At 34.8% G+C, this 24998-nt stretch overlaps 1 long non-coding RNA gene across 2 annotated transcripts in view; it reads right to left on the reverse strand.

Moving 5' to 3' along the window:
- Positions 1-23116, reverse strand: part of LOC148130728 (uncharacterized) — a 69674-nt gene extending 46558 nt beyond the window's left edge. The window contains exons 1-2 of one of the 2 annotated variants that reach the window (XR_015749613.1): positions 23031-23116; positions 1358-1402 (exon numbers count right to left, since the gene is read on the reverse strand). This is a non-coding gene — a long non-coding RNA (uncharacterized LOC148130728). The remainder of the gene's footprint in view (positions 1-1357; positions 1403-23030) is intronic. The other variant, XR_015749614.1, reaches the window with a different exon arrangement.
- Positions 23117-24998: the final 1882 nt, after the last annotated feature.

A 24998-nucleotide genomic window follows, 5' to 3' on the forward strand; every position in this document is an offset into this window, starting at 1 on the left:
TTTGGCAAATTTAAGATGTGTGGATTAACTCTCAGAATTTCAAAGCCATGGATAATGAAAAGATGAGACAAGGATCTCCTGCTCAACTATGCATATGTGTTAGGCTATCTTATAGATGATTCCATATGTGGCTTATCTTTCACTTGATCAGGAAAGAAATATTGTGGTTTTATATTGGCCCTTTTTATAAGTATTCTAAAATGAATGCTAAGCTTTCCTGCTTTCACCTATTTTATGTAGTTTGATAATCTTGTTGAATTCCTTAAGGCTATAGTAAAAGCGATTCTGTAAACACTTAATTTATGATATGATAAATGGTTTAGAGCAGGGGTGTCCACCCTTGGCAACATAAGACCTGTGGACTTCAACTCCCAGAATTTTCCAGTCAGAATGATTGAAGTCCACAGGTCTTAAAGTTGCCAAGGTTGGATACCCCTGGTTTAGAGTCTGATTATCTGAGCACCTAGTTTTCCTGCTATGAATCTACCTGCTTAAAAAGGCATTTTTTTAAAAATGCCTTTGTTTCTTGAAGCTCATCTATCTGATGTGTGAAAGAAAACTTTTTCTTGTATGGCTCCAATGCTATAGAATATATACCACTTGCCTCATTTCTTCCATCAAACATTAATTGAATTGATCTTAATGATCTTAATATCATTGGGCCAACCATCAAGCTAACCATCACATAAAATAATAGTGGGAAGGTGGGGAAAAGCTTTCCATCTTGTTCTTCTCTCTCAGTAATCTCTCTCTTTGCCTTTGCATCCTTTCTACTAACATTGACTTTTGAGACTTACAGGAAACTCAAACCCTAAACAGTTTAATATTAATCATGATGGTAAAAATAATGATAATAATGAAAAAAGGAAAATACTGTCAGCATTTCATCCCAAAAGCTTGAGAAGTGGATCCTGAGAAAAATGGTCCCTAATCCTTTTTCCCAGGAGTTGCAAATAAAAAGCAATAAGTACAATTTAAAAAGCAACAATATAAGAAAAGGGAAAATCTTGTTTCAAAATGTAGGTAGATAGTGCCTCAAGCCTTTGCAAGAGGATGAAATAAGTATTGATAAAATTATAAAAAGCAGTCAATTTCCAAAATATTACGGAAAGACTTAGTGGGTCCACAGTGGTTAGCATCTGGAGTCCATTTGGAACAAAAAAATACATTTAATGTTTTATGCCTTGCACAAGAACAATAAACTGAAGTCACACAAATCGTTAGAGACAATTACCAAAAATAATGAAGTTATAAAGGACAATAAAGCAGATCAAGTCTTCCAAAATAAAGGGTAAAATTGTGATGGTGTATTCTAACTTACTTATCTCTCCTATTGTGTGATTTATTCAGTAATTACCTGGATAAACCTTGGTTCTTGAAAATGTCCAAGTTTCAGTTGAACCTTAGGAATAATAGAAACTCTTTCATTTTCTTGGCATTATCTTAGATCTCAATCTCACAAAGCATCCCTCGCCTCTATACTCACCAAAGAAAGCAGCTCTTTTTGCCATATATCCCTGTAATTTTATTTCTATCATCTAGAAAAGTGTCTCTCCTTTCTGAGCTTTGCTTTTCTCTATTGACTTCCTGGGGAAGGGCCTGATTTGTTATTCCCCTGCTCAGCTTCACTGCCAAAGAAACTCAATTTGTTCTTTACTATGTCTCATCCAGGTCAATGGAGAGATAATAATCCTGCCATCTTTTTTTTAACATTCCCTTTCAGTTTCCTATGTAGACTTGTTCACCATATGGTTTTTTTTTCAAATTTCGTATTATGTCCATCTCATAGCTATTTTTCTTTAATTTCTCCCAATCTTTCTTCCAATTACATTTACCAGAGTTCAATCTCACATCTCAAGATAACGCTTTTTTAAAAGAGAAAGTGTGGAGCTCCGGGAACTCTTTTCTAAAGTGACTCAACTTTTGATCTTTTTAGCCAAAAGATGGGGGGGGTCTATAGAAAATTTCCCAAGGGTACATGTTTTCTGGGATGTTTTCCTTGATAAGCAAAAGTATGTCTTGCCTGATAGTTTTATCAGCTGCCTGGGTTGAGTGTGGGAAATCCTGTTTAACTTGCTTATCCGTATCACATCAGAAGCAGAGGTGGCATTCAGCAGATTCTGACCAGTTCTGGAGAACCGATAGTGGAAATTTTGAGCAGTTCGGAATACCACCTATGACTGGCCCCGCCCCCATCTATTCTCTGCCTCCCGAGTCCCAGCTGATTGGGTGGGTCTTCTTTTGTTGCCCTGCACAGGAGAACAGAGCTGGAAAGCAGGTTAGTGGGGTGGGGAGAGAATGGGCATTTTACAGTATCCTTCCCCTGCCACACCCACCAAGCCATGTCCACCAAGCCACGCCCACAGAACTGATAATAAAATGTTTGAATCCCACCACTGATCTGGAGTGACCCATCCACTACAGACCTTATGCTGTAACTATGTCTATGGAGGTTCTCAATTATCCAGGTCGTGATTGTCCTAAAGGTGCTTTTCAAAAGACAATTGGACTTTCTTGGTTTTTTCCTTAAGTATTCCTCCATATTCCAGAAGTAGTTTTTAAAATGTTCCAGAAATGTCAGGTTTAAAATGTGAGGTTAGCATCATGTTAATATAATGGGTTTGTGGAAACCCATTCTCTACACATATTTCATTAATATATCAGCAATTGTGCTCCTTAGTAGATACAACATAATCACTGCCTATTTGTAATTGATACTTGCAGTGCCTTATAGATTATGAAATTCTTTGCATTTTTGACAGCTATATGTACTCTTAAATAATTCCCATAAAGCTAATAAAATTACTGTGTAACAATATATTTACCTTGAAATAATTTGCACTGAGTTCAGTGGAACGTATTCTCAGAAAAGTCAAATAAGATTGCATCCTCACTCTTTAGTAGATACACAAAATATTTCAAGTTGAGATAGTAAACCATTCCTTACATATTAACTTTTGCACTCCTTAGAAGATACATCATAATAACTGCCTATATGTTATAGTTAGCTATACACTTGCATTGTGAAACTGTTTATATTTTTAATTTCACAGCAGTTATCTTTACTTTTAAGTTAATTCCCATAAGACTCCTGCTGGTTTGTTAATTTTCTGAGCAGTTTGGAGAACCGTTGTTGGAAGAAATCTTTTCCCACTTTACAGGGCTAATCCTACAAGGAACACGGGAAGAAAAGATTCTAGTGTGCCTGTATTTCTAACCTAATCCTTTTCTTAATTGCCACCCCTGCTGCTGTAAGTGTTTTCAGAAACTGCCTCTGGTAACAGCCTTAATGGTTCAGGCAGCCCAGACTTTCTGTCTGTAGCTGAGCTTCTCCTGAGTTTTTGTGATACTTTTTTTCCTGGGGCTTGAACAACTATCTACAGAAGGGTTGCCATAGCCATAGAAGAAATGGCTGACAGGCAGGATGCAAGCTTGGCATTCTGTCTTGATTTTTTACTGCCTTTCTGAGGGCATGTGATTTTTCCTTAAATCTGGATGATTTCCTTAGGATATGTTGTGAGTGAGACCAGCTGGTATCTTTACTTGGTGCAAATGGATCTAATGATTGCTCCTGGGTGCTTCCTCAGTTCACTGAGCACAGGAGTCTCTTATCTATGGGAATTCTTCAGTCATCCAGGTCATGGTTGTCCCAAAGGTGCTTTTTTTCAGGAGGCAATTGGATTTTCTTGGTTTACAGAACGTCCAGTTGCCTCTTGAAAAAGCATCTTTGGAACAGGAGTCTCTTGCATTGCTTCAGAGTGGCCAAGGCACATGATTGTTCACTGAGGGGTGTGTCCAGGCAAGAAAAAAGGAAATAGACTTCTGTACTAAGGCAGTGAGAAACCAATACAAACAGGAGAAATGATAAAACATTTCCACAGTGAAAAATTACTTCTAAAACAGTCCCTATATTTATTTCCTCTAATATTCACATAGGGATTATGCTCTGTGACATAATTGGTCCCTTAGAGATAACACTATAGAAAAACAGTCATTGGGTTGTATACATTATTCTGGACAATAATCAAGTGTCTCTCTTGGTGTGGCCTATAGAGTATTCTAAAATACAAATTAAGCTTTATTTTATCATGAATTATCATCTCAACACCTAAAGAGCTATTCATATTATTGGATGAACAGCTTCTGTCAGCTCAAGAGCTTTGTGTGACAAACTTAGTATCATGCTCCAAAAGTGTATGGGTTATTATATTATTTTAAATTATTTTTTTTAAAAAAAATCCTTCATTTTTTCTTTCATTATTTTTGAAGGATGTAGTAATAACAGGATCTATTCCCCACTTTCTTGTAGTCTTTCCTTTCATCAGTAAAGTCTGCAAGACAGACTCTTTTTGCAAAATACTTGCTCTGGTAAATTGAAAATATTGGAAATGTTGCCAAGTAGAAACATATGTTTTTGACAGCATTAATAATGGTGACAATCCTATCATGTCTGACCATGTACAGCAATAATAGGACGTGCATGAACCATATGAGTTAATGTTTCAATTCTTGTTATGAAATCTATGGAGCAAACTAACCATAACCAACTGTAATGAAGATTGTCTCAGGTGTCCAAAACAAAATATTTTATTGTTTTAATAAATCAAAATGTATACATTTTACAGTTTTTAAAACAACCTGCCATTATTTTTGCAACATTAGAAGATTTCATCTTTATTAATTTAAAATTCATATAAAGAATTTATGTCTATCTTTAACGTTCTCTCACACACACAGTTTGTGGGCAAAACAGATAGATTCATTAGAATCATGAACAAATATTCAAACGGCAAATGCTTTAGCTGAATAAAAAGAAAGAAGATGAAGTAAATTAAAGTTGTTCTTCAATAGTTATGAAAATTGCTTCAAGTAAGGAAAATTGATCTAAAATAATTTCTCACCCCATAGTTATTAAAAGAACTCCTGAAGAAAGAAGTATTCTAATATCAGCCATCAGAGTCAACTAATAATTCTGAAATTAAGTTCAGACAAGAGATGAATTCTGTAAAAAAATTTCCACATTAAGGTAGGAGGCCTCCATTTTATTTATTTATTTATTTATTTATTTATTTATTTATTTATTTTTGTCAATTGCTTACAAGATAATAGGTATAAGTAAAAACATAGTTATGAATACATGGATACATATAAGAAAAAAATAAAAGAAACAATAGGACAGGGATGGTAGGCACGTTGATGCGCTTATGCACGCTCCTTACAGACCTCTTAGGAAAGGGGTGAGGTCAATAGTAGACAGTCTAAGGTTAAAGTTTTTGGGGTTTGGGGAAGAAACCACAGTGTCAGGTAGAATATTCCAGACATTGACCACTCTGTTGCTGAAGTCGTATTTCCTGCAATCATGTTTGGTGTGATTAACCTTGAGTTTGTATCTATTGTTTGCTCTTGTATTGTTATGGTTGAAGCTGCAGTATTCATTGACAGGTAGGACATTGCAATGTATGATTTTATATACTATACTTAGATCGGACCGAAGGCAGCGTAGTTCTAGGTTTTCTAGGTCTAGAATTTCAAGTCCGGTGGCATAAGGTATTCTGCAACGAATAGAGGAGTGGAGAACTCTTCTTGTGAAATATTTCTGGACTTTCTCAACTGTGTTAATATCAGATACGTAATGTGGGTTCCAGACTGATGAGCTGTATTCGAGTATTGGTCTAGCAAATGTTTTGTATGCTCTAGTTAGTAGTGTGATATTAGCAGAGAAAAAACTACGTAGGATTAAGTTAACAACTCTTAACGCCTTTTTGGCTATGTAGTTACAGTGGGCTCTAGCACTTAGATCATTAGAGATGAGTATTCCAAGGTCCTTTACAGAGCTTGGATCATCAACAAGGTCTTAACTATTCAGCTTGTATTTTATTTTCTGATATATTTTTTTGCCAATATGTAAGACAGAGAATTTATTTGTTGAGATTTGAAGTTGCCATTTGTTTGACCATTCTGATACATAGTCAAGGTCTTTTTGAAGGGTAGCAGTATTGTCTGTGGTGTTGAATAGCTTTACATCATCAGCGAAGAGAACTCAGTTGCTCTTAATATGATCACAGAGGTCATTTATGTAGAGTATGAAAAGAGTTGGTCCTAGAACACTGCCTTGGGGGATGAACAGAATTTGATAGGACACTCCCAATTTTGACCATTTGTTGTCTGTTTGACAGGAATGCTTCTATCCAGTTATGCAGGTGTCCAGAGATACCGTAAGATTTCAGTAAGAAACACTTCAGTAAGAACACTCTAACTCTCAGTATGGGCAAAAATCAAGGAAAAACTACTTGAAAATACCAGTCTGGCTCTCCACAATGGAGGCACTAACACACCCAAATGTGATGGACGCAGGAAAAATTATAAGATATAAAGATATTCTAAATGAGAAGGGGGAATTGAAAAACAAACAAGAATTGAATAACCAAGGGATAAATTTAACACGGTGGCCACATGCACAGATACAATCTAGATACCATAAAGATACCAAAACATATGGTTTCTATAAAGAACCAATAGAATTGGATCAAATTCTAACAGGACCAGAGGATAAACTGATTAAAAAATTCTATAACTACTTCTTGACTATTAGAATGGAAGAGGAGCAGTAAAAGAAACTATGATAGAAAAAAATAAAAATGTCCATAGAATTGGACAAATGGCAAAAGCTGTGGAACAGAAACTATAAATTGACATTGTCTACTGCATATAAAGAAAATTTATACAAAATGTTTTATAGATGGCACTTCTCACCAGCAAGGTTAGACAGAATGTTTAAGGATATGTCTGGCAAGTGCTGGAATTGCAACCAAATTCTGGGCACATATTATTACATGTAGTGGACATGTTTAAAAGCAAAAAATACTGGACTAAAATACACACCTGGCTAGAAAAAAATTATAAGGGAACATATAGATTTAAAACCTGAAATATTCCTGTTGGGCATCATACCGGATAAATATAGTAAAAGAAAGGCATATATAATAGTATAAGTGATAACAGCAGCCAGAACTGTGTTCGCACAGCATTGGAAGGGCGAGGAGAAACCCCACAGAAGAAAAGATAATAACAAAAATTTTAGAATGTGCAGAAATGAATAAAGTAACATTTGAAATTAAAGAAAAGGAAGACACTGAATATTTTGAGGTATGGGATTTGTTCTATCGTTGGTTAAATAAGAGAAACAGGAGTTAGAAATTTGAAGATTTCAAGAGAAAGATTAATCTCACGATCAGGGTTGTTTATTGTAACTTATTGTGATTAATTTTGATTAGTTTTACTAATTAATATGTATCAATGTTATGAGGGAAAAGCACTGTTATCATGAAATTATCATTAGAGAAGACTATTACTATGATTATGATGAATATTACTCCAAGAAATGTAACCAGGCAACACAGTGTATATATGGATTTTGAACACATTGCTCTTTCTTTTTATTCATATATTAATAAAAAAAAATTTAAGGCAGGTCCTCAACTACCAGGCCATGGCCCTTTCAGAACAAGGCCGCACAAGCGGCAGGCACACTCTCACGTGTGTGTATAACTCCACTTGTGTGTGTGATGAACACTCCCATGTACATACATCCTGCTCACCTGGAACCATCCCCTCTCTCTTCTCCCACTTTAGTCTGCCAAGCCAGAAAGGTTGGGGATCGCTGCAAATGCTCAATTATAAGTCTTGAAGTCTAACAATGCAAGCCTAGAGAATATTAATTGATGTAGTGAAAATTTCATAGGAGGGACTGGGTAAGAAAATTATTTATAACTTTGCAAAGCACTTAAGGCACAACTGTAATTGGCATGGATCAAGTTCTGTGTAAACAAGATGGACATTTCAGCACCTCCAACAGCCTTGATAGCTTTGGAGGAGGAAGGATGTTGGTCTTGAAAGTTATCCAATGTATTTTTCAGACTAGGAACTCTACCTCAGAGACAGAGGTGTGTGACAGCCTATTTATTAAATTGTGCCATGGGAACTAACTGGAAATTCTGCTATCTGCCAGATTATTTTCCCCAAGTTGCTTAATTTACTCTTGAGGTTGGAGTTTAATTCCCTAAGTAACTTCAATTGCCAGTTTGAGCAATGTTTTTTATTATTATTATTACTGTTCACTACACAGTCAGCCAGATCTTCAGACTGGAATTTTTGTCTACCTACTATATCAAGTACATTCCAAGGACCTGGGATATGCAGATGTATATATTTGATGGTGTTACAGACATCATTGCAGGATATAAGCTGCTCCCAGCAAAGCTGCCTTTTGCAATTGACTGATGGTGAATGTGTCAATGCCAGTGGTATTCAAGTGGTGCTCCAGATGTTTCAAAATTTCCATGTATCTAGGCAGTCCTTTGGGTATTGCTCCAAGGGCTTCTATTACTATTGATACAACCATTGATTTCTTCCTCCATAGTCTCTCAACTTCAATTTGCAAATCACAATATTTTGTTATTTTTTTTCTAGCTGTTTCTCCTCAATTAGTGCATCACCTGGTATTGCAATATCAATGAACCAGATTTTTTTTATTCCCCACAATAATGATGTCAGGCATGTTGTGGGCCAGATATCTATCAGTTTGGATCTGAAAGTTCCACATGATCTTGACCTGTTATTATCATTATTTATTGGTTCATCATACAGTCAGACAAATGTTCAGATTGGATTTGGTGTTTTTCTCTACCAATTAAGTCCTTTCCAAGGGCATGGGATATGCAGATATGGATACTTGATGGTGTTACAGATATGGCCACAGAATGTAAGCTGTTCCCTTTAAAGGCACTTTTTGCAATTGACTGATGGTGAATTGTCAATGCCAGTGGTGTTCAAGTAGTGCTCCAGTTGTTACTATTACTATTGGAATTATTATTATTATTATTATTATTATTATTATTATTATTATTATTATTATTATTATTATTATTATTAATTAATTGTTGTTATCATTATTAAACTTATTAATTGGGTTTTGAAGTGTGTAGTCTACATGGGATTGTTCAAGTAATCACAGATCAACACATATAGGGTGCCATGCTCTGCATGTTGGGTTTTTGTTCTTGTGTTTAGCCCTTGTAGCCAATAGTCTGTAATCTGAACAGTTCACTTCGTGCTCCCCAAAACATCTATAGGGCAAATAATACAGTCAGGATGACATACCCAAATCTTATGCACATAGATGGATTCTGATTGACACTTCTGTATTTTCTGATCTTTCTGTTTGTGACAACTATTTCCTAATCTCTAATCTCCCATGGTCAGTGAATAGCTATAAATTACCATAAATAAAATTAATCATCTTAACTCTTTTCAATTAGCATTTGGTTATGATCATGGACAGAGATGGCATTGGTTCCTTTTTCCTTTTTTTGATCATTTTTTGTTCTTCCCACCCTTTTATTAAATCATTTTCTTAAGATAAATTGTTTTTAGATTAAATCCTCTTTCTCATAAACAAAACAAGAGCACTAACCCATTTTATTATGTAGCTTCTCCGATATAAATATATTTTCTACTTAATAAATCTTTGCTAACCCATACAATACTTAAAGTTGATCAAATTTATTGTTCGGTCTCCGTGTAGGCTTCACTTGGCCATTACTAAAACTAGAAGCCTCATTGCCTTCAAGAATATAGTTTCTGATAAATATGTTTATTGCACAGGTGTCTGGGGTGGACATTTAATGAATGATGATATGCTGCAAATACTATCATTCACAGTCTGGGTGAAATGTTGTAATGCAAGCACATAAAAGTAGGTTTAAGGCATGACATCACCACATGTGTCTTCACTTGGACATAAATTTAATATGCTGCATATGCCAATGGTTTATTACCTTAACTAAGAAGGCCATTAGAGAAATCCATTAATTAATTGGTATTAATCTATAAGATCCCCTTATAACAAAAGTAGGATTTTATTCTTGTTTCTCTTTTTCCACTTATGCAATGTAACAGAATGAGATATGAATAATTTTGAGTGAGAAGGACAATTAACATATTTGCATTGTTGCATTATCAAAATTATTTCATATTTGCTTTTGCCTAGAAATATCCCTTTCATTTCCTTTTTAAAAGACCCTTATTTATTTATGAAACAATCAAGTTTTTCAATATGTCTATCACATTCATGCTGAAGTTGAAGTAATATAGCATTTTAATATGCCAAGAACATGGTACAATATCAGGGGGGGGAAAGAATATGCAGTTATGCTTTTGAAGGTGGCCTAGCAGCTTCGATAAAGAGAGAAAATGCAGTATTTCTCCTTGGAAAAAATGATGTGTCAAGTTTTGATTAAAGTGAGTGACAGTAGCCAGCAGTGCCAAAAGTCAAATAGGGACAGCCCTTGATACAAAAAAGAAAAATTGAAAGAAGCTGCTGGTGCTCCACTTTTAGGAGCAGCTGTCAGGTCGTGGAGCTGAAGGAGAAACATGATGGAGGGACAGAAAGCAATTACAGCTAGTTTTTTCTACTTTGGAGCATAGGCAAAACATAATCAGAATAGCAACTGACCCTGTGCAAAAGGAAGGATGCGTTCTTACACCATTTTTCTTCTCTAGTTGAAATACATTCAAATAAAAGTGTGACAGTAAAGCTTTGAAATATTTAACATTCCCTAACATAACAGACAATACTGCTACCCTTCAAAAACACCTTGACTATGTATCAAAATGGTCAAACAAATGGCAACTTCAAATCTCTACATATAAATGTACTGTCCTACATATTGGCAAAAAAAATCAGAAAATAAAATACAGGCTGAATAGTCAAGACCTTGTTGATGATCCAAACTCTGTCAAGGACCTTGGAATACTCATCTCTAATGATCTAAGTGCTAGAGCCCACTGTAACTACATAGCCAAAAAGGCGTTAAGAGTTGTTAACCTAATCTTACCTAGGTTTTTCTCTGGTAATATTACACTAATAACCAGAGCAAACAAAACATTTGCTAGACCAATACTCGAATACAGCTCATCAGTCTGGAACCCACATTACGTATCTGATATTAGCACAGTTGAGAAAGTCCAGAAATATTTCACAAGAAGAGTTCTCCACTCCTCTACTCATTGCAGAATACATCTAAGTATGGTATGTAAAATCATACATTGCAATGTCCTACCTGTCAATGAATACTTCAGCTTCAACCATAACAACACAAGAGCAAACAATAGATACAAACTCAAGGTTAATCGCACCAAACATGATTGCAGGAAATATGACTTCAGCAACAGAGTGGTCAATGTCTGGAATACTCTATCTGACTCTGTGGTTTCTTCCCCAAAGCCCAAAAACATTAACCTTAGACTGTCTACTATTGACCTCACCCCTTTCCTAAGAGGTCTGTAGGGGGCATGCATAAGCGCACCAATGTGCCTACCGTCCCTGTCCTATTGTTTATTTTCTTTTATTTTTCTTATATGTATCCATGTATTCATAACTATGTTTTTACTTATACCTATTATCTTGTAAGCAAAAATGACAAGAATAAATAAATAAAAATAAATAAATAAAATAAACATGCACAAAGGTAGCAAAACACCGTTGGTGGGAAGAGGAAAGTCAGGGTGAGACCAATCAATCAGTGGAATGGCTTACCTGCAGAAGCTGTGGATGCTCCATCACTGGAGGCTTTCAAAAAGAGACAGGACAACCATTTGTCTGAAATAGTATAGGTCTTCTGCTCAAGCAGGTGGTAGCACTAGAAGATCTCTAAGATCTCTTCTAACTCTATTATTCTATATAACTTCTATACCTTACTTACTTGGCTTTCTTTTATTATGGAACAAGTTACAAGGTTTTCAGGTTCAGCTGAAGGCTTAAAAGGGCTCAACATTTAAGATGTAATTCTGCATATGTTTTCTCAGAGGAAACTCCATTAAAGTTTTGAATAAATATGCATACAACTGAGCTGCAATTGGGCAAAGCCTATGTGACTATAGAATTCATTACATCTAAGAAAACATAGTAATGTGGAAAACTATTCAGAATTAATCTGTTGCAGCCAAAGCAACAAAACAATTGGCCATTCTGTCAGGAATGATGAGGTTACAAGGCAGCCTTATAAATGTCCTCAAAATATTACTGAATAGCTGTATTTCTGATTAAATAATTTCTTGTGAACTATTTATTGAAATACATATAATTTTGGACTCTGGTGCTACATTAGACATGATATCCCCATTGTATCAATTACTAAAAAAAAAACCTTAAATTTGGAAAGTTCTGGTTTCTTGGCCTCAGTTGAAATACTTGGGAATAATTATATTTGTCTCTTGGTACCTAAAAATGACTGGAATATAAACCTTGCACTGAGATACAGGCAAATATAAATGAAAGCTATTACAAAAATAGTAACATTGGAAACATTAGCATGTCAAAAGAAAAATGTACACAGGTTAGAGCAGAGGTCTTCAAACTTGACAGTTTTAAGAGTTGTGGACTTCAACTCCCAGAATTCCTCTTCCAGTCATGCTAGCTCAGAAATTCTGGGAGTTGAAGTCCACAAGTCTTAAATGTGCCAAGTTTGAAGATCCTTGGGTTAGAGTAATAGTTTATTATATGTCACCTTGAACACAAATTAATCAAAGAGAAAAGCAGAACTGCCATTAATACCTGTCATATTCCCAATTGTATAGATAGTTATTTTATTTCTCCTGGGATCTGCCAACTTCCTGCTCTTTGCTTAGTATCTTTGTCTGATGACAAAGACCACATCTAGAAAACTATCCATCATTCAATTTGCATGTGTTAAGGGCAATGTAGAAAATTTAAATGGATAGTAGTTTCTCAGCTGAAGTCACTAGACAAACCTGAGATCTACCATGAGCCACTTTGTTTGGTATATAGTAAGTTTGGTATGTAGTAAGGTATAGATGCTTCCATGGTTGAACTTGGATTTTAAGAGTAGGAAGGAAAAAGGTCAAGTTGTGATCTTTTACAGAAAAACTATATAACAAAATGTTGTCCAACTACAACTCTCAGCATTCATTACTATTTGTCATCTTGGATGGAATATATAGTTTAGCAGCTTCTTAAGCCATGTGTTTCTGCTCAAAACATAATACAAATAAACTATCCATAATCAAAATGAAAATCACTTGATTATGGAATCACTTGAGTGAAATGCAGTATAAAAATGTGATGAATTCCCAAGACAGAAGTTGAGCAAGCCTATTGTTCAAAGCTATTCTGTTATGTTAGAGCAGGATTTGCTGAGGAATTCTGGGAATTGAAGTCCACAAGTGATAAAGTTGCCACATTTGGAGATCTCTGTATTACAAGGGGGGAAAGCCCTTTTTAAATTTTCCCAACAAATCTAATTTTGGGTTGTTGAATAGTTAAAGAGCAGAATGACTTTGTTAAATTGAATACAATTTGCCCTCTGTGCAAGATCTGTCAGTTGCTTGCAGGAACACTTTTTCTTCAAGATACCATTGACATGATATCTTTAGGATTAGTCAGTCACAATCTCATCAGGGCAGTGGAACATTATAAATCAAGATTTGTCCCTAGCTCATCTGACAGCATTTTTTTCTTTTCCTTTCTTTTTTAAAAAATCTAGATGCTTTAAATCTGTCCTGTTTGACCGTATAATGGAATTGCTAGCATTTAGCTAAAAGAAAATGAGCTTTTCTTTACATGATTTAATCCGTATCACACAATATTCATGATACAGCTCTTATTAGATTAGATTAACAGAGTTGGAAGGGACTTTGTAGGTCATCCAGTACAACCCTTGATCAGGGCAAAGCAATTGATGCAATTTACATAGACTTCTGTAATGCCTTTGATTCAGTGGAACACGACAAACTACTCCTAAAACTAAAATCTTATAGTATCTCTAGATACCTGCATAACTGGATAGAAGCATTCCTGTCAAACAGGCAACAAATGGTCAAAATTGGGAGCGTCCTATCAAATCCTGTACCTGTCAACAATGGTGTCCCCCAAGACAGCGTTCTAGGACCAACTCTCTTCATACTCTACATAAATGATGTCATGGAGTAGACAGCAAGCTCAGAGTTTTCACAGGGAAGTTGTGTTTGCCCCTGGAACCTCACCGAGTGTCTCCTCTTAGCTTCACCGCCCTTACAAGGTGGCTGTCAGCTCCGTGCGGAGCCCACAAACAGTGAGAAGCCAGCGCAGGAACGGAGAACCTCCATTCACTGCTTCTGGTCTCATCACGACATCAGCTGGAAGTCCCACGATGAAATGTTGAATGTCTTACTCAAAGAATAGTAAATATTTACATTGTTTAGAATTTCTAGGGGGGGAAATAGACACTTAAAACATCTTAATATAAATATATTTCTTAATATAAAAGAAAGATACGCTATTTTGAAATGCAAACTTTGGTACTTTTATTGTTCAGAAATGTTTTGCTGAATTATGATAGTAATCATAACTTCATATGATCAAGATTGGAATGAGCCAACAGGATTATTCCTGTGCAATATTTCCAATATATATATTTAGTGCTGGGCTCTTTCTGCAAAGATCTGCAAAACAAGAGAAACATCAATAATGCTTTTCTTTTTACTTTTCTGATGAAGACCCTGAGGAAAAAACAGGGCCCATAAAATAACTGTGAAAACATATGGAAGGGAAAAAGAAAATTGGTAACATATTTTTGTGCTGTTTGGCTTCTCTTAAAGCCCTAGTTGATAATAGAAATATGTCATGAACTGAGTATATTCTCTTTATATGAAGGGTTTTTTTTGGGGGGGGGGGGGGGATTAATCATTTGGATTAACTATAATTTGAACACCTGAGAGTTAGATGCTTGTTTTATATTTTATTCTGTATGGTGTTTACTATTTCATACAAAGAATAATTAGAATGTATTAATAGCCAAATATTTTTTACTTATGGAAAAAGGTAAACTTCGTATCACTGAAGTTGAGAATATTACCCAGAAACTACACACCACCTGATACTTTCAATGACACATTGCACACCTTGTCATAGTTCACAGAGACAGTTGATCACCTTTCTGACACATAGGCAACAACCACTATCAGGAGAGACTTATTTATAACTTCATATGTATTCACAGCAGGAACCTCAATGTGACCTTTCATTTTTAGCAATTAATCTTGATAGCTTGTAACTAACACCAGGTAATATGCCATTCTTTAACCATTTGCTTTTTTCACATGTTTACCTTATTGTTTTAATGTTGTAGACACAAGACTTAATCAGCTATAATCTTGCTGATGTTTCAGACCTATAAATCCAACAGCTCAGGATTTTTTTCCTTCAATGCAAACTCTGATCAATGCTCACATTATATTTGCTAAAGTAAGCCCAGATTATGTTCCTGACATTTTAATATTGTGCTTGAAAAGCAAAAAAAATACTCCTTGTGTTGAAATCTGGCACAGAAAAACTATTCTAACATTTTTCCACATTTGTTTTCCACAAATGTTTATTTTTTGATGAAAATCAAATTACTTTTACAGAAACATAAGCATGAAATTTGAAAATATTCTACAGTTCACTACTTTTTAAATTATTGAAGTATATAAATTGAATAATTAAAACTTAAAACCATAAGATTCTAATATATGTATAACACTGAATATTATTACTATGATTTTATGTAGAAATATTATCTATTGACTCCTACCCAAGATGGCTGTTGACTGATAAGGAGTTTTTTCTCTCTTGCCAACAATCTGCTGATTTTGCTGCCAAAGGAGGTTCTCTGGCAGTGTGGATTCCTGGATGTGAATGGGACCACTTAGGAATGATCCAAGATTCCAGTTCCCTGTGATTCCAGTTCCCCGTGGTAGTGGTCAGAAAGCCACTGGGCATCTGTCTTGGGTTTTAACTTTAACACTTTTTGAATCTTCTGTTTTGCTCTACTTTTTATCTTCAAAAGTTGACTGATGGATTGAATGTAATTTATTTTATTTTAAAATAAAATATTTTTAATTCTAGCTGTTTTTTTCCCCTCTGATTTATAATGTTTTGAATAAACTTTGTTTTTCCATAAGGAAACACAGAGTGTTCTTGGATGGTAAAGCCTTCATTTCATTTATATTAATTGAACTCTTGCCATAGGGTTTTTACATTTTATTAATTTGCAAAATATTTGGAGTTTATTTTTTATTTTAAGCTTGGATTGAAATAGCTTGAAAATATCTTCCCTGCTTTTTCATTTATTGTTTCACTTCATTTCAACGTTCTTTATTTACTGGCTCAGTTACACAGAGCAACAATGCATCAGATTACAGGCAAGCAAGGATGGATGATTTATGGAAAAGGACCATTTGGTAACATGCAATTTTTAGTAAAAAAAAATTGATGAAATGATATTGGTTGTTATGATGATAATGATAATATTCAGATACATGTAGCTCTGGATAAATTAGATTCACAAATGGAATCTAATTCAGTCCTGGCCCATTGGAAAGTGCTGTGAACTGTACAGACATAGAACTAACTAAGTTGATTGCATACGCCTCTCTAAAATTCAAGAGTGCATTTTTTTTTTACAACAGCAGAAGCTTGATTGAATGGAGAAGTGATAAATTGGTTTTCTCTAGGAGAATTGTAGGAAATTGGAGAATGGATTTATCACACCTAATCAGAAATCATTTTCATTTGGACCAGCAATGGGATCCTACCTGTTCCACTATCGGTTTGGTGATCACGCGTGCATGCACATGCACCTAATGTGCATACATCCAGCTTTCCCCACACCAGCTGAAATTTGCATCTGTTGTAATGACGAGGCAGTCGAGGTGTTTGATCATGATCACATGAATCATGATGACTTTATTGGAGTCTAGCCTTGTATTTATACACATTTTTAGTAATCCTCTAACATTGGTTAACTTTGGTTGTTGCTCAACCTTTGTTACTGTCTAGCATAGTAATTAACACAATTAATTATCTCTAGTTAAAGTCTAACACATGTTTACTTCCTCTCTCTAATCCTCCTTTACATTAGTGACTTGTTTGCCTGAGTTGTAATTACTTGTAAACATTCTTAATCTGAGGTTTGCCATCCAAGATAAGAGCGTTCTTGCAATTACAACTCTACATGCATCGCCAATCAGCTGAGAGGATAAAGAAGAGAAAAGCGCAGGGGCAGGTGGGACGGCTGATCCTGTGCTTTTCTCTTCTTTCTCCCCTCAGCTGATTGTTGGAGGCTTTTTTTTTTCTCCTCTCAGCTCAGAGGTTGTTGTTTTTTTTACTACCTCTTCCCCCAAACGGGTAGCATACCACCACTGATTTGGACTTTGTCGGGAAGATAGACCTATTGTGGAGACTGAATTTATTATATTTAACCAAACAACAATTGATAAGAAACAGTATTAAAAAAAACAAATGTGGATATTTTGTCCAGAATGAATTATTATTAACTCTTGGGACAATTCAGGATAGATATTGTGTAGTGGTAAATTTTCTATGAATAGATTATAGTGATAGTTTGTTAAGGGAGGGTTTTGAAACTTTAATCTTGCCTTATTATCATTGTTCTTCCTGTTAACTATTTTGTCATTAATATAGTATATAGAAGATGACAGGTCATTAATTTACAAATAGATGTAATCTAAAAAACAATAGGTCATGTAAGGGGTGGGAATAATATTGTAATAATATATTAATCAGTATTTAACTGGGGAGGACAATAGATGCATATGTGTTGTTTTTTTATGCATTTTTCAATGTCTTGTTTGCTTTGTGTGTTTCTCTTATACTTAGAATGATTATTACTGAAGCCTCTACATTTTTTTAAAAAGTGTTCAACATGATTTCATTATAAAGGCCCTAAATTTGTTTCCTTAAAAAGCAAAACTTATCATACCATAGTCTTTTCCAGGACACTCTTAATTTTTCCTTGATAATTGTGAGATATAATTTTTGGGGTAAAGATAGATTAGATAGATAGATAGATAGATAGATAGATAGATAGATAGATAGATAGATAGATAGATAGATTAGATAGATAGATAGATTAGATAGATAGATAGATAGATAGATAGATAGATAGATAGATAGATAGATAGATAGATAGATAGAGATATGATAATGCGTATTAGACAAATTCTTTAATCTACTGACTTCCTTAGCTTGAGATATAAATAAAGAATACATTGTAAAAATAAAAATTCTTAGCTTTAGAAAGATCTTGTGTGAATTGATCCACTGACTGTCATTATATAGATAATATTTCAGATCCAAAGAGATAGATTCTTATACTGTTAATATTCACTGGAAAGTCTAAGAAAGCATCTGCCTATCTCCAACATAGAAATGGTGTTATTTAAATAAAAGATTACACTGAATTATCAGGAGTGAAGTAGAGAATTGATGAAACAGATGGCTTTTCTATCCATTCTAATTTAATGTTCCTTTGCATATTTGTAGCATATTGTTACTTCTTCAGGGATGCTTTATAGTAAAACTTTATAGTTTTGTTCTATATACTTTTAAAGCCCATAAGCTTCTAAAGTAATAACAATTTGACTAAGTAGAAAAGTACGATTTCTTGTTATTGGAATTAGTCTTAATAGGCATAAGCTTTGTGTTCATCCACATCCCGTTCCTTCTCTCTCTCTCTCTCCCCATCTCTCTCCACACCCAACCCACCTCACAGGACTGTTGTTGTGGGGAAACTAGGAGGAGGTAGTTGTATTGCATTTGTTCACCACCTTCAGTTATTTATAAAAATAATAAATCTAGGAAATGAATACATAAAGTGAAAATTGCTTGCATAAAAAAACAGTAATAAGTACAACTTAGGAGCAAACCCTAGCTACTTACTGATGATATTCTCTTATTGTCATGGTCTCTTACTATCTAAATAATATGTAATAATTCATGATGATCTTAAATTCTATATGGATTTACTAATAGTAATACTTTTCTTATGTTGATGTACCTTTGACGAAAAAAAAAGAAAACAACTTACTTCCTAGCACACAGCACATTTTCATGCCAAATTTTGCAGAATCAAATATATACAATAACATTTTTTAAATACCCATATAATTTTTAACCTCAATTTGTGATGAAAAGAAATCAATATGTATGTAAGAATAGAAGTAGTAGAAGCAGTCTGAATCAATTTATAATTAAACCTATGAATTTAATTATACTTCCTCAATTAACTACTTTCAATATTTTTCCTATTCAGTATTTCATTCATATTGAAAAATGGTGACTCTGACTTTATATATAAGATTTGCTAGATCACATTATATTTGGAATTAGATATTGAAGCACTAACTTAATTTGTTTGATGCTTGAAAGAACAGGAAACAGAAAGGATATGAAATTTTGCTACATGTAATATTGCTTATGAGCTTTTTATGCATTCAGACTGTAAGAGTTGATTAGTATCAGAATATAAAATAGCCTTTTCTTTGGGTCAATGCAAATGTCTCACAATGGTCTTTGTTATTTTATAAATCATTTATCTTGAAATGCTTAAAAAATGAGTTCTTTAATGTACCATGGCACCCATGACCATCAGTATATGCTACAGCTTTCTATTTCAGATCTTCAAAGAAAAGACAGTAAATAGCAGATAAAGTCACATATGCAGTTAAAAAATTGATTGCAGTTGACTAGATTTGCTGAATAATAAAAAATGATATTATACATGGAGGGTAGAGAAACTATTTTTAATTATTGCAAATAGAAAAAACTGTTCACCAATATTTGCATTTCAAAACTATGCATTTTTCATAAATTAAGAAAGATCTACCAAGTGTATTACATATTATTACATCTATGAGAAGCTATATTAAAATATCCAAATGTAAACTAATTTTAGACTAATCATCAATTATATTTTCTTGTAATTTTGCTAAAATAGACTTATTATCAGACCCAAAGTGCATTTACCCAGAACTAAGTTTAAATGAATTTAGTTTCATTTTCTTTCTGCTTAAACTGTTGAATAAAAAGTAATGTTACAAAAAAGTAAGTTGAACCATAATTGTTTAATAGTTCTTCAATATCTTCTGTCTGTGGTATCACTGTTAAAATGTACCATTTGACCAGTAAGTTTCTACTGCAGCTAATTATGGCCTAACCAAATTAATGTTAAAAATTTAAACTCAGTGTATCATGTTTGCTAAACTCTATGAATAAAAACAAAGCTCTAATTTTTGAGAAAGCTGTTTATTCATCATCAGAAAATGATCTCAGTGACAAATGGTATGCCATGATATGCATAACTTTCTTGCTTGTAAAACATGGCTTTTAGCTCACTATCAGAGGTGGTATTCAGCAGGTTCTGATGAGTTCTGGAGAACCGGTAGCGGAAATTTTGAGTAGTTCAGAGAACCAGCAAATACCACCTCTGACTGGAAATTTTACAGTAACCTTCCCCTGCCACGCCCACCAAGCCACGCCCATAGAACCGGTAGTAAAAAAAAAAATTGAACCCCACCACTGCTCACTATGTTGTATGAACTCTACCCATTGTAGTATATCCATCAAGCTTTTGATTACAAACCATATTCAGTACCATGTGTGAAGCCAGTCCCTATGTTATACAACTTATAACCATGTTATACAACTTATAACCATGCTATACAACTTATAACCAACTTATAACTTATATAACCATGAAAATCTACAATCAAAGAATGCTATATATGTAAGTCATTGGTGGGATTCAAATATTTTTACTACCGGTTCTGTGGGTGTGTCTTGGTGGGTGTGGCAGGGGAAGGATACTATAAAATCTCCGGTCAGAGGTGGTATTTGTTGATTCTCCAAACTACTCAAAATTTCCGCTACCGGTTCTCCAGAACTGGTCAGAACCTGCTGAATACCACCACTGATGTAAGTTTCTTTTCAGAAGTTAGCACACAATATGTAGGCTCTGAATTGTGAAAACAAGATACTGAGGGCAAATGCATACATTCTACTATGATTCTCAAGTAGATTAATCTCAAGTAGATTCTCAAATAGATTGTCATGAAAATATATGCACAAATGTCATGAATTCATATGCAGAAATAACACAATCAGTCAGCTGTGCAAACACGTTTTATCTGACTCAATTCTTCATATATCACAGATCTTTACCTAAAAATGTTGAAATCACACAAACTCCCAATGCCTATACACTTAATATACATATATTGCTCTGTTATGTTACCTATATGATCTGCTGATTGGAAAATGTGTGTGTGAGAGAGAGGGTAGGAGGGAGAGAGGGAGAAGGAGAGGGAGAAAGAGAGTGTGTGTAAGATCTTAAAGCTTTTTAGCATATTTCGTTTAGGGTTGATGGAATGAAAACATCTGAGTAGATAGAGAACAGAAAAAAAATTATCAAACAGCAGAACGAAGATAATATATGAAAGGAAAAAATTAGCAGGTAAGCAGCAGAGATGCTAATCAGAACATAATGACTTTGCTGGAAGAAAGGAAATGTAAAACACCAATTTTTAATGCTCTGCACACTTTGTTTCCCTGTTTAAAAGTTCGGGTGGTTCCTGGCCATCCCCTGCTGAACTTGGCAATCAGGAATTGTTGTTATTTGGTAAGCAACTTCTCCTTTAGGCCCATACCAGAGAGAATCCACTCAGCAAGTACCTGATTAATTTGCAAAGAACAAATGATAGGCTGTATTAGGGATATACACCCTAGCAGAACCTGCACGGCAGTCAGGCAGGCAGGCAAATATGTGAGACAAACGTTTTTGTAGCTTACACTCAGTAAAACAGATACAATGTGCTAGTTAAATAGTTTATTCCAGTAATAGTTTTAGCATAGTCATACAGTCCATATATCACTAGTTCAGTCCGTCCGGGGATTATTCAGTTGCAAAGTCCAGTGTCGAAAAAGAGGTCATTAAACCTCAATCCAGTAAGCCAGCAATCAATCCAGTTCTCTTGCTCCCTCTTATGGCAATTTACAGCCGCATCCAAAATTACATGCTTTGCAGTTAAAGTGACACACACTTAAATTCACTATCATAGTCTATATATATTATTTTACCCAAACTACGTTAGGTAACCTATGTTATTCCTAACAGGCTGAATTGAGACAGAAACCATGAATAAGTGCCACATGAACTCATGAATAAGTTCTTCCCATATTTTGCTGCAACTCAACCCTTTCCAACTTATCAAAGAGCTTACCTACTTAAATGCTTCACCAGTCAAAAGAAGGCAAAGTAAAATCATTTTCAAAATGCCAAATCAATACCATGGTTCCAATTTATATAGGTTTATACTATCCTTGAAACTTTTTATATTTAGAATGTATTACAGTGTGATTAAGTCAGCTTCAAATTCAAATGTCCTCCACACCTTTGTCAGTATGATACTCTAGGCCAGGGGTGTCAAACTCACATCGTCACATGACACAGGTGTCACGTGACATATCTGGACTGTTTTTTCCTTTCGCTGAATGGGAATCAGCGTGGCTAGCACATGATACATCCAGCCCGCAGGCTCAGAGTTTGACAGCCCTGCTCTTGGCCATACTTTATGATTTGGTTGATGAGACTACAATATGTGGGGCAATAATAGAAAATTCATGGACCTCATGTTGTAGGGGTTTTTATTTTTGTGGCTCTTATGGATCTAAACTGTAAGCTTAAATAAATATCTAGACATGGAAAGCTCTGGTAGATACAAAAAAAAAGTTAAGAGATACAAACATTTATATGATCAAAAATAGTTTAGTTTGATTTAGAAGAAATAAGACAAATCACTGAATTTTGCTGAACTTTTTTTTATGAACAGGCATGGCTAAAATCATTTTTTTCACATTAATCAGCAAGTGAAGCAAATACAGCAAATGCAAAAAAATATATTCATTAAGAAGAGATAATAGCTGTTGCAAACACTTTTCCATATAAACATATATTCCCAAGAATGTCAACTATAATTAATAATATATTATTTAATAATTTTAAGAAATAATTTTAAGAAATGGCATGACTAAAGGCACTATGATTTATAAAATTGTAGACTTTAAGGGGATATTTAGATCAAGGCCAATCTCCTCCTCTATCATGAATATAAATTAAATTATCACCAACAAATACCTGAACACATGCAGTGAACATAGCTTATTTTCCTTGATTGGTTCCTTTGTTGAAGGGCTCTTACTGCTAAGAAGCTTTTCCTACTATGTAACCATTTTCTCCTATTAAATATTAACTATTTTCTCCTATTAACTATTAACCAAAACCTGCTTTCCCATTACTAAAATTATACTTCTGCATTTTTCATTCTGAAACACAAAATTGATCCTGATATCAGTAATATGTTCCTATTGTTCCTGTTAATTAACTTTGGTTTTCTTTTTATCCTACATTGTGTTCCAGAGGTTTCAAGGTTATTGTTCATTATTTATTATTTACTAACAGGTTCCACAGTGAGTTTGAAAATTACTGTCTCCCACAACCATACTGTCTTTAGTTTGTTTGTCAGATAGTTTCCCAACTATTCAGTTACTAGATCCATTGACTATTAATAGACTCTCAAAGACAATCCTACATTACCAATCTAAGTTCAGCCAAATTTCCTGCTGTAAAGTGCACCTTCTGTGTTGGAATACATATATTGCAACAGCAACCTTGTCATAATTATATAGGGTTGCTACATAGTGTAAAATGTGATCATGTAAGTTTTGAATGTGTGTAGCAGACTCACAGTTGTAAACATTTTTCCTATGACCAATGAATGCCATTATTGTCAGAATGATGCGATGAGCACTGAGTGATATAACAGATAAGGCCCAGCTTGAGTATCTATACCAATTTCTCTTTTGTCATATAACGGAAATAATGCCTGAAGAAGGGGTTAGATTATCTGACTATAGTGTGATTATCTGACTATAGACATATATAATTCTTCATCCCATAAAACCCCTTCTTTAAAAAAAAACCCTATTAAATGTTAAAAGATTGTATATGTGTTCAAAAACATGTAAAAGAGAAGCGGTTTCTTGACTTTTATCCCATTATCAGTACAAGTTTCTGAGCAATTACATTTTTCTTTTTTAAAAGTTCCTAATTTATTAAATTGTAAAATCCTTGAGCTGTAGGGCTTTCCTCACCTTTTCTCAGATCCTGAGCTCATGCATTATCTTTAAGTTACTTCAAATGCATCTCTCCTGTAGCCTGTATTATCAGCAGGGCACCTTCACATGTAACAATTTAATGAGGCTCCAGCACAAGTCACAGGTCCCTAAAGAAAAGCATTACCAGATTTGCTTCATTTATTCCTTCTAATAATCATACCATTACCTATGCTTCTATTTTTAATTAGTGATATCTAATGATTAACACTGGCCAATTTGCATCCAATTATATCCCTTGAAAAATTAGGGTTGGCTGTAAAGGCTGAATATAATTAATCACTCACTAAAAGGTAACTTGCCTAATTATCAAAGATGATTATTCTATATTTGCAATAGTGCTGAATATCTGTGGCTCCGGTGTAAGATGAAGGTGAGGGTTCGTTCTCTGAGCTTGTGGGTTGGTTTCTGAATACTTAGTTACCAGGCTAGGTAACAACTTCAGCATAGCTTAGGAGATGCCAGTGGCGGTGTTCTTCTGTTTATAGTGGCTTGAGGTGTGGATGTGTCAAATGGGGATCTTGTGATGGGTCTTGTGATAAGGAGATCTTGTGGGGGTGCAGTGCGGCCCTTAACAGCCCATTTTTGCTCCCAGGGGACTGCAGGGAGGCCCAAAACAGGATGTCTGGGGGCCTTCAAGGGAGAAAGTAAGCCTTCAAGGGAGGGAGGGAGGGAGGGAAAGAAAGAAAGAGAGAGAGAAAGAGAGAGAGAGAGGAGAGGGAGGGAGGGAGGGAGGGAGGGAGGGAGAAAGAAAGAGAGAAGGGAACGTGAATGAAGGAGGGAGGGAGGGAAAGAAAAAGGAGAGGAAGGAAAGGACCACAAACCCTGGCACTGGATGCAGCTTCAGAGGATGCTTTGAAACAGCACAGGAATTCAGGGCTGGAAGGCACCTTGCAGGTCATCTAGTCCAACCCCCTGCTCCAGCAGGAGA

The sequence above is a fragment of the Notechis scutatus genome, chromosome 4, assembly GCF_049901735.1.
Source record: "Notechis scutatus isolate UNSWTSFEM ecotype Mainland chromosome 4, rNotScu1.2, whole genome shotgun sequence".
NCBI classification, from domain to species: domain Eukaryota; kingdom Metazoa; phylum Chordata; class Lepidosauria; order Squamata; family Elapidae; genus Notechis; species Notechis scutatus.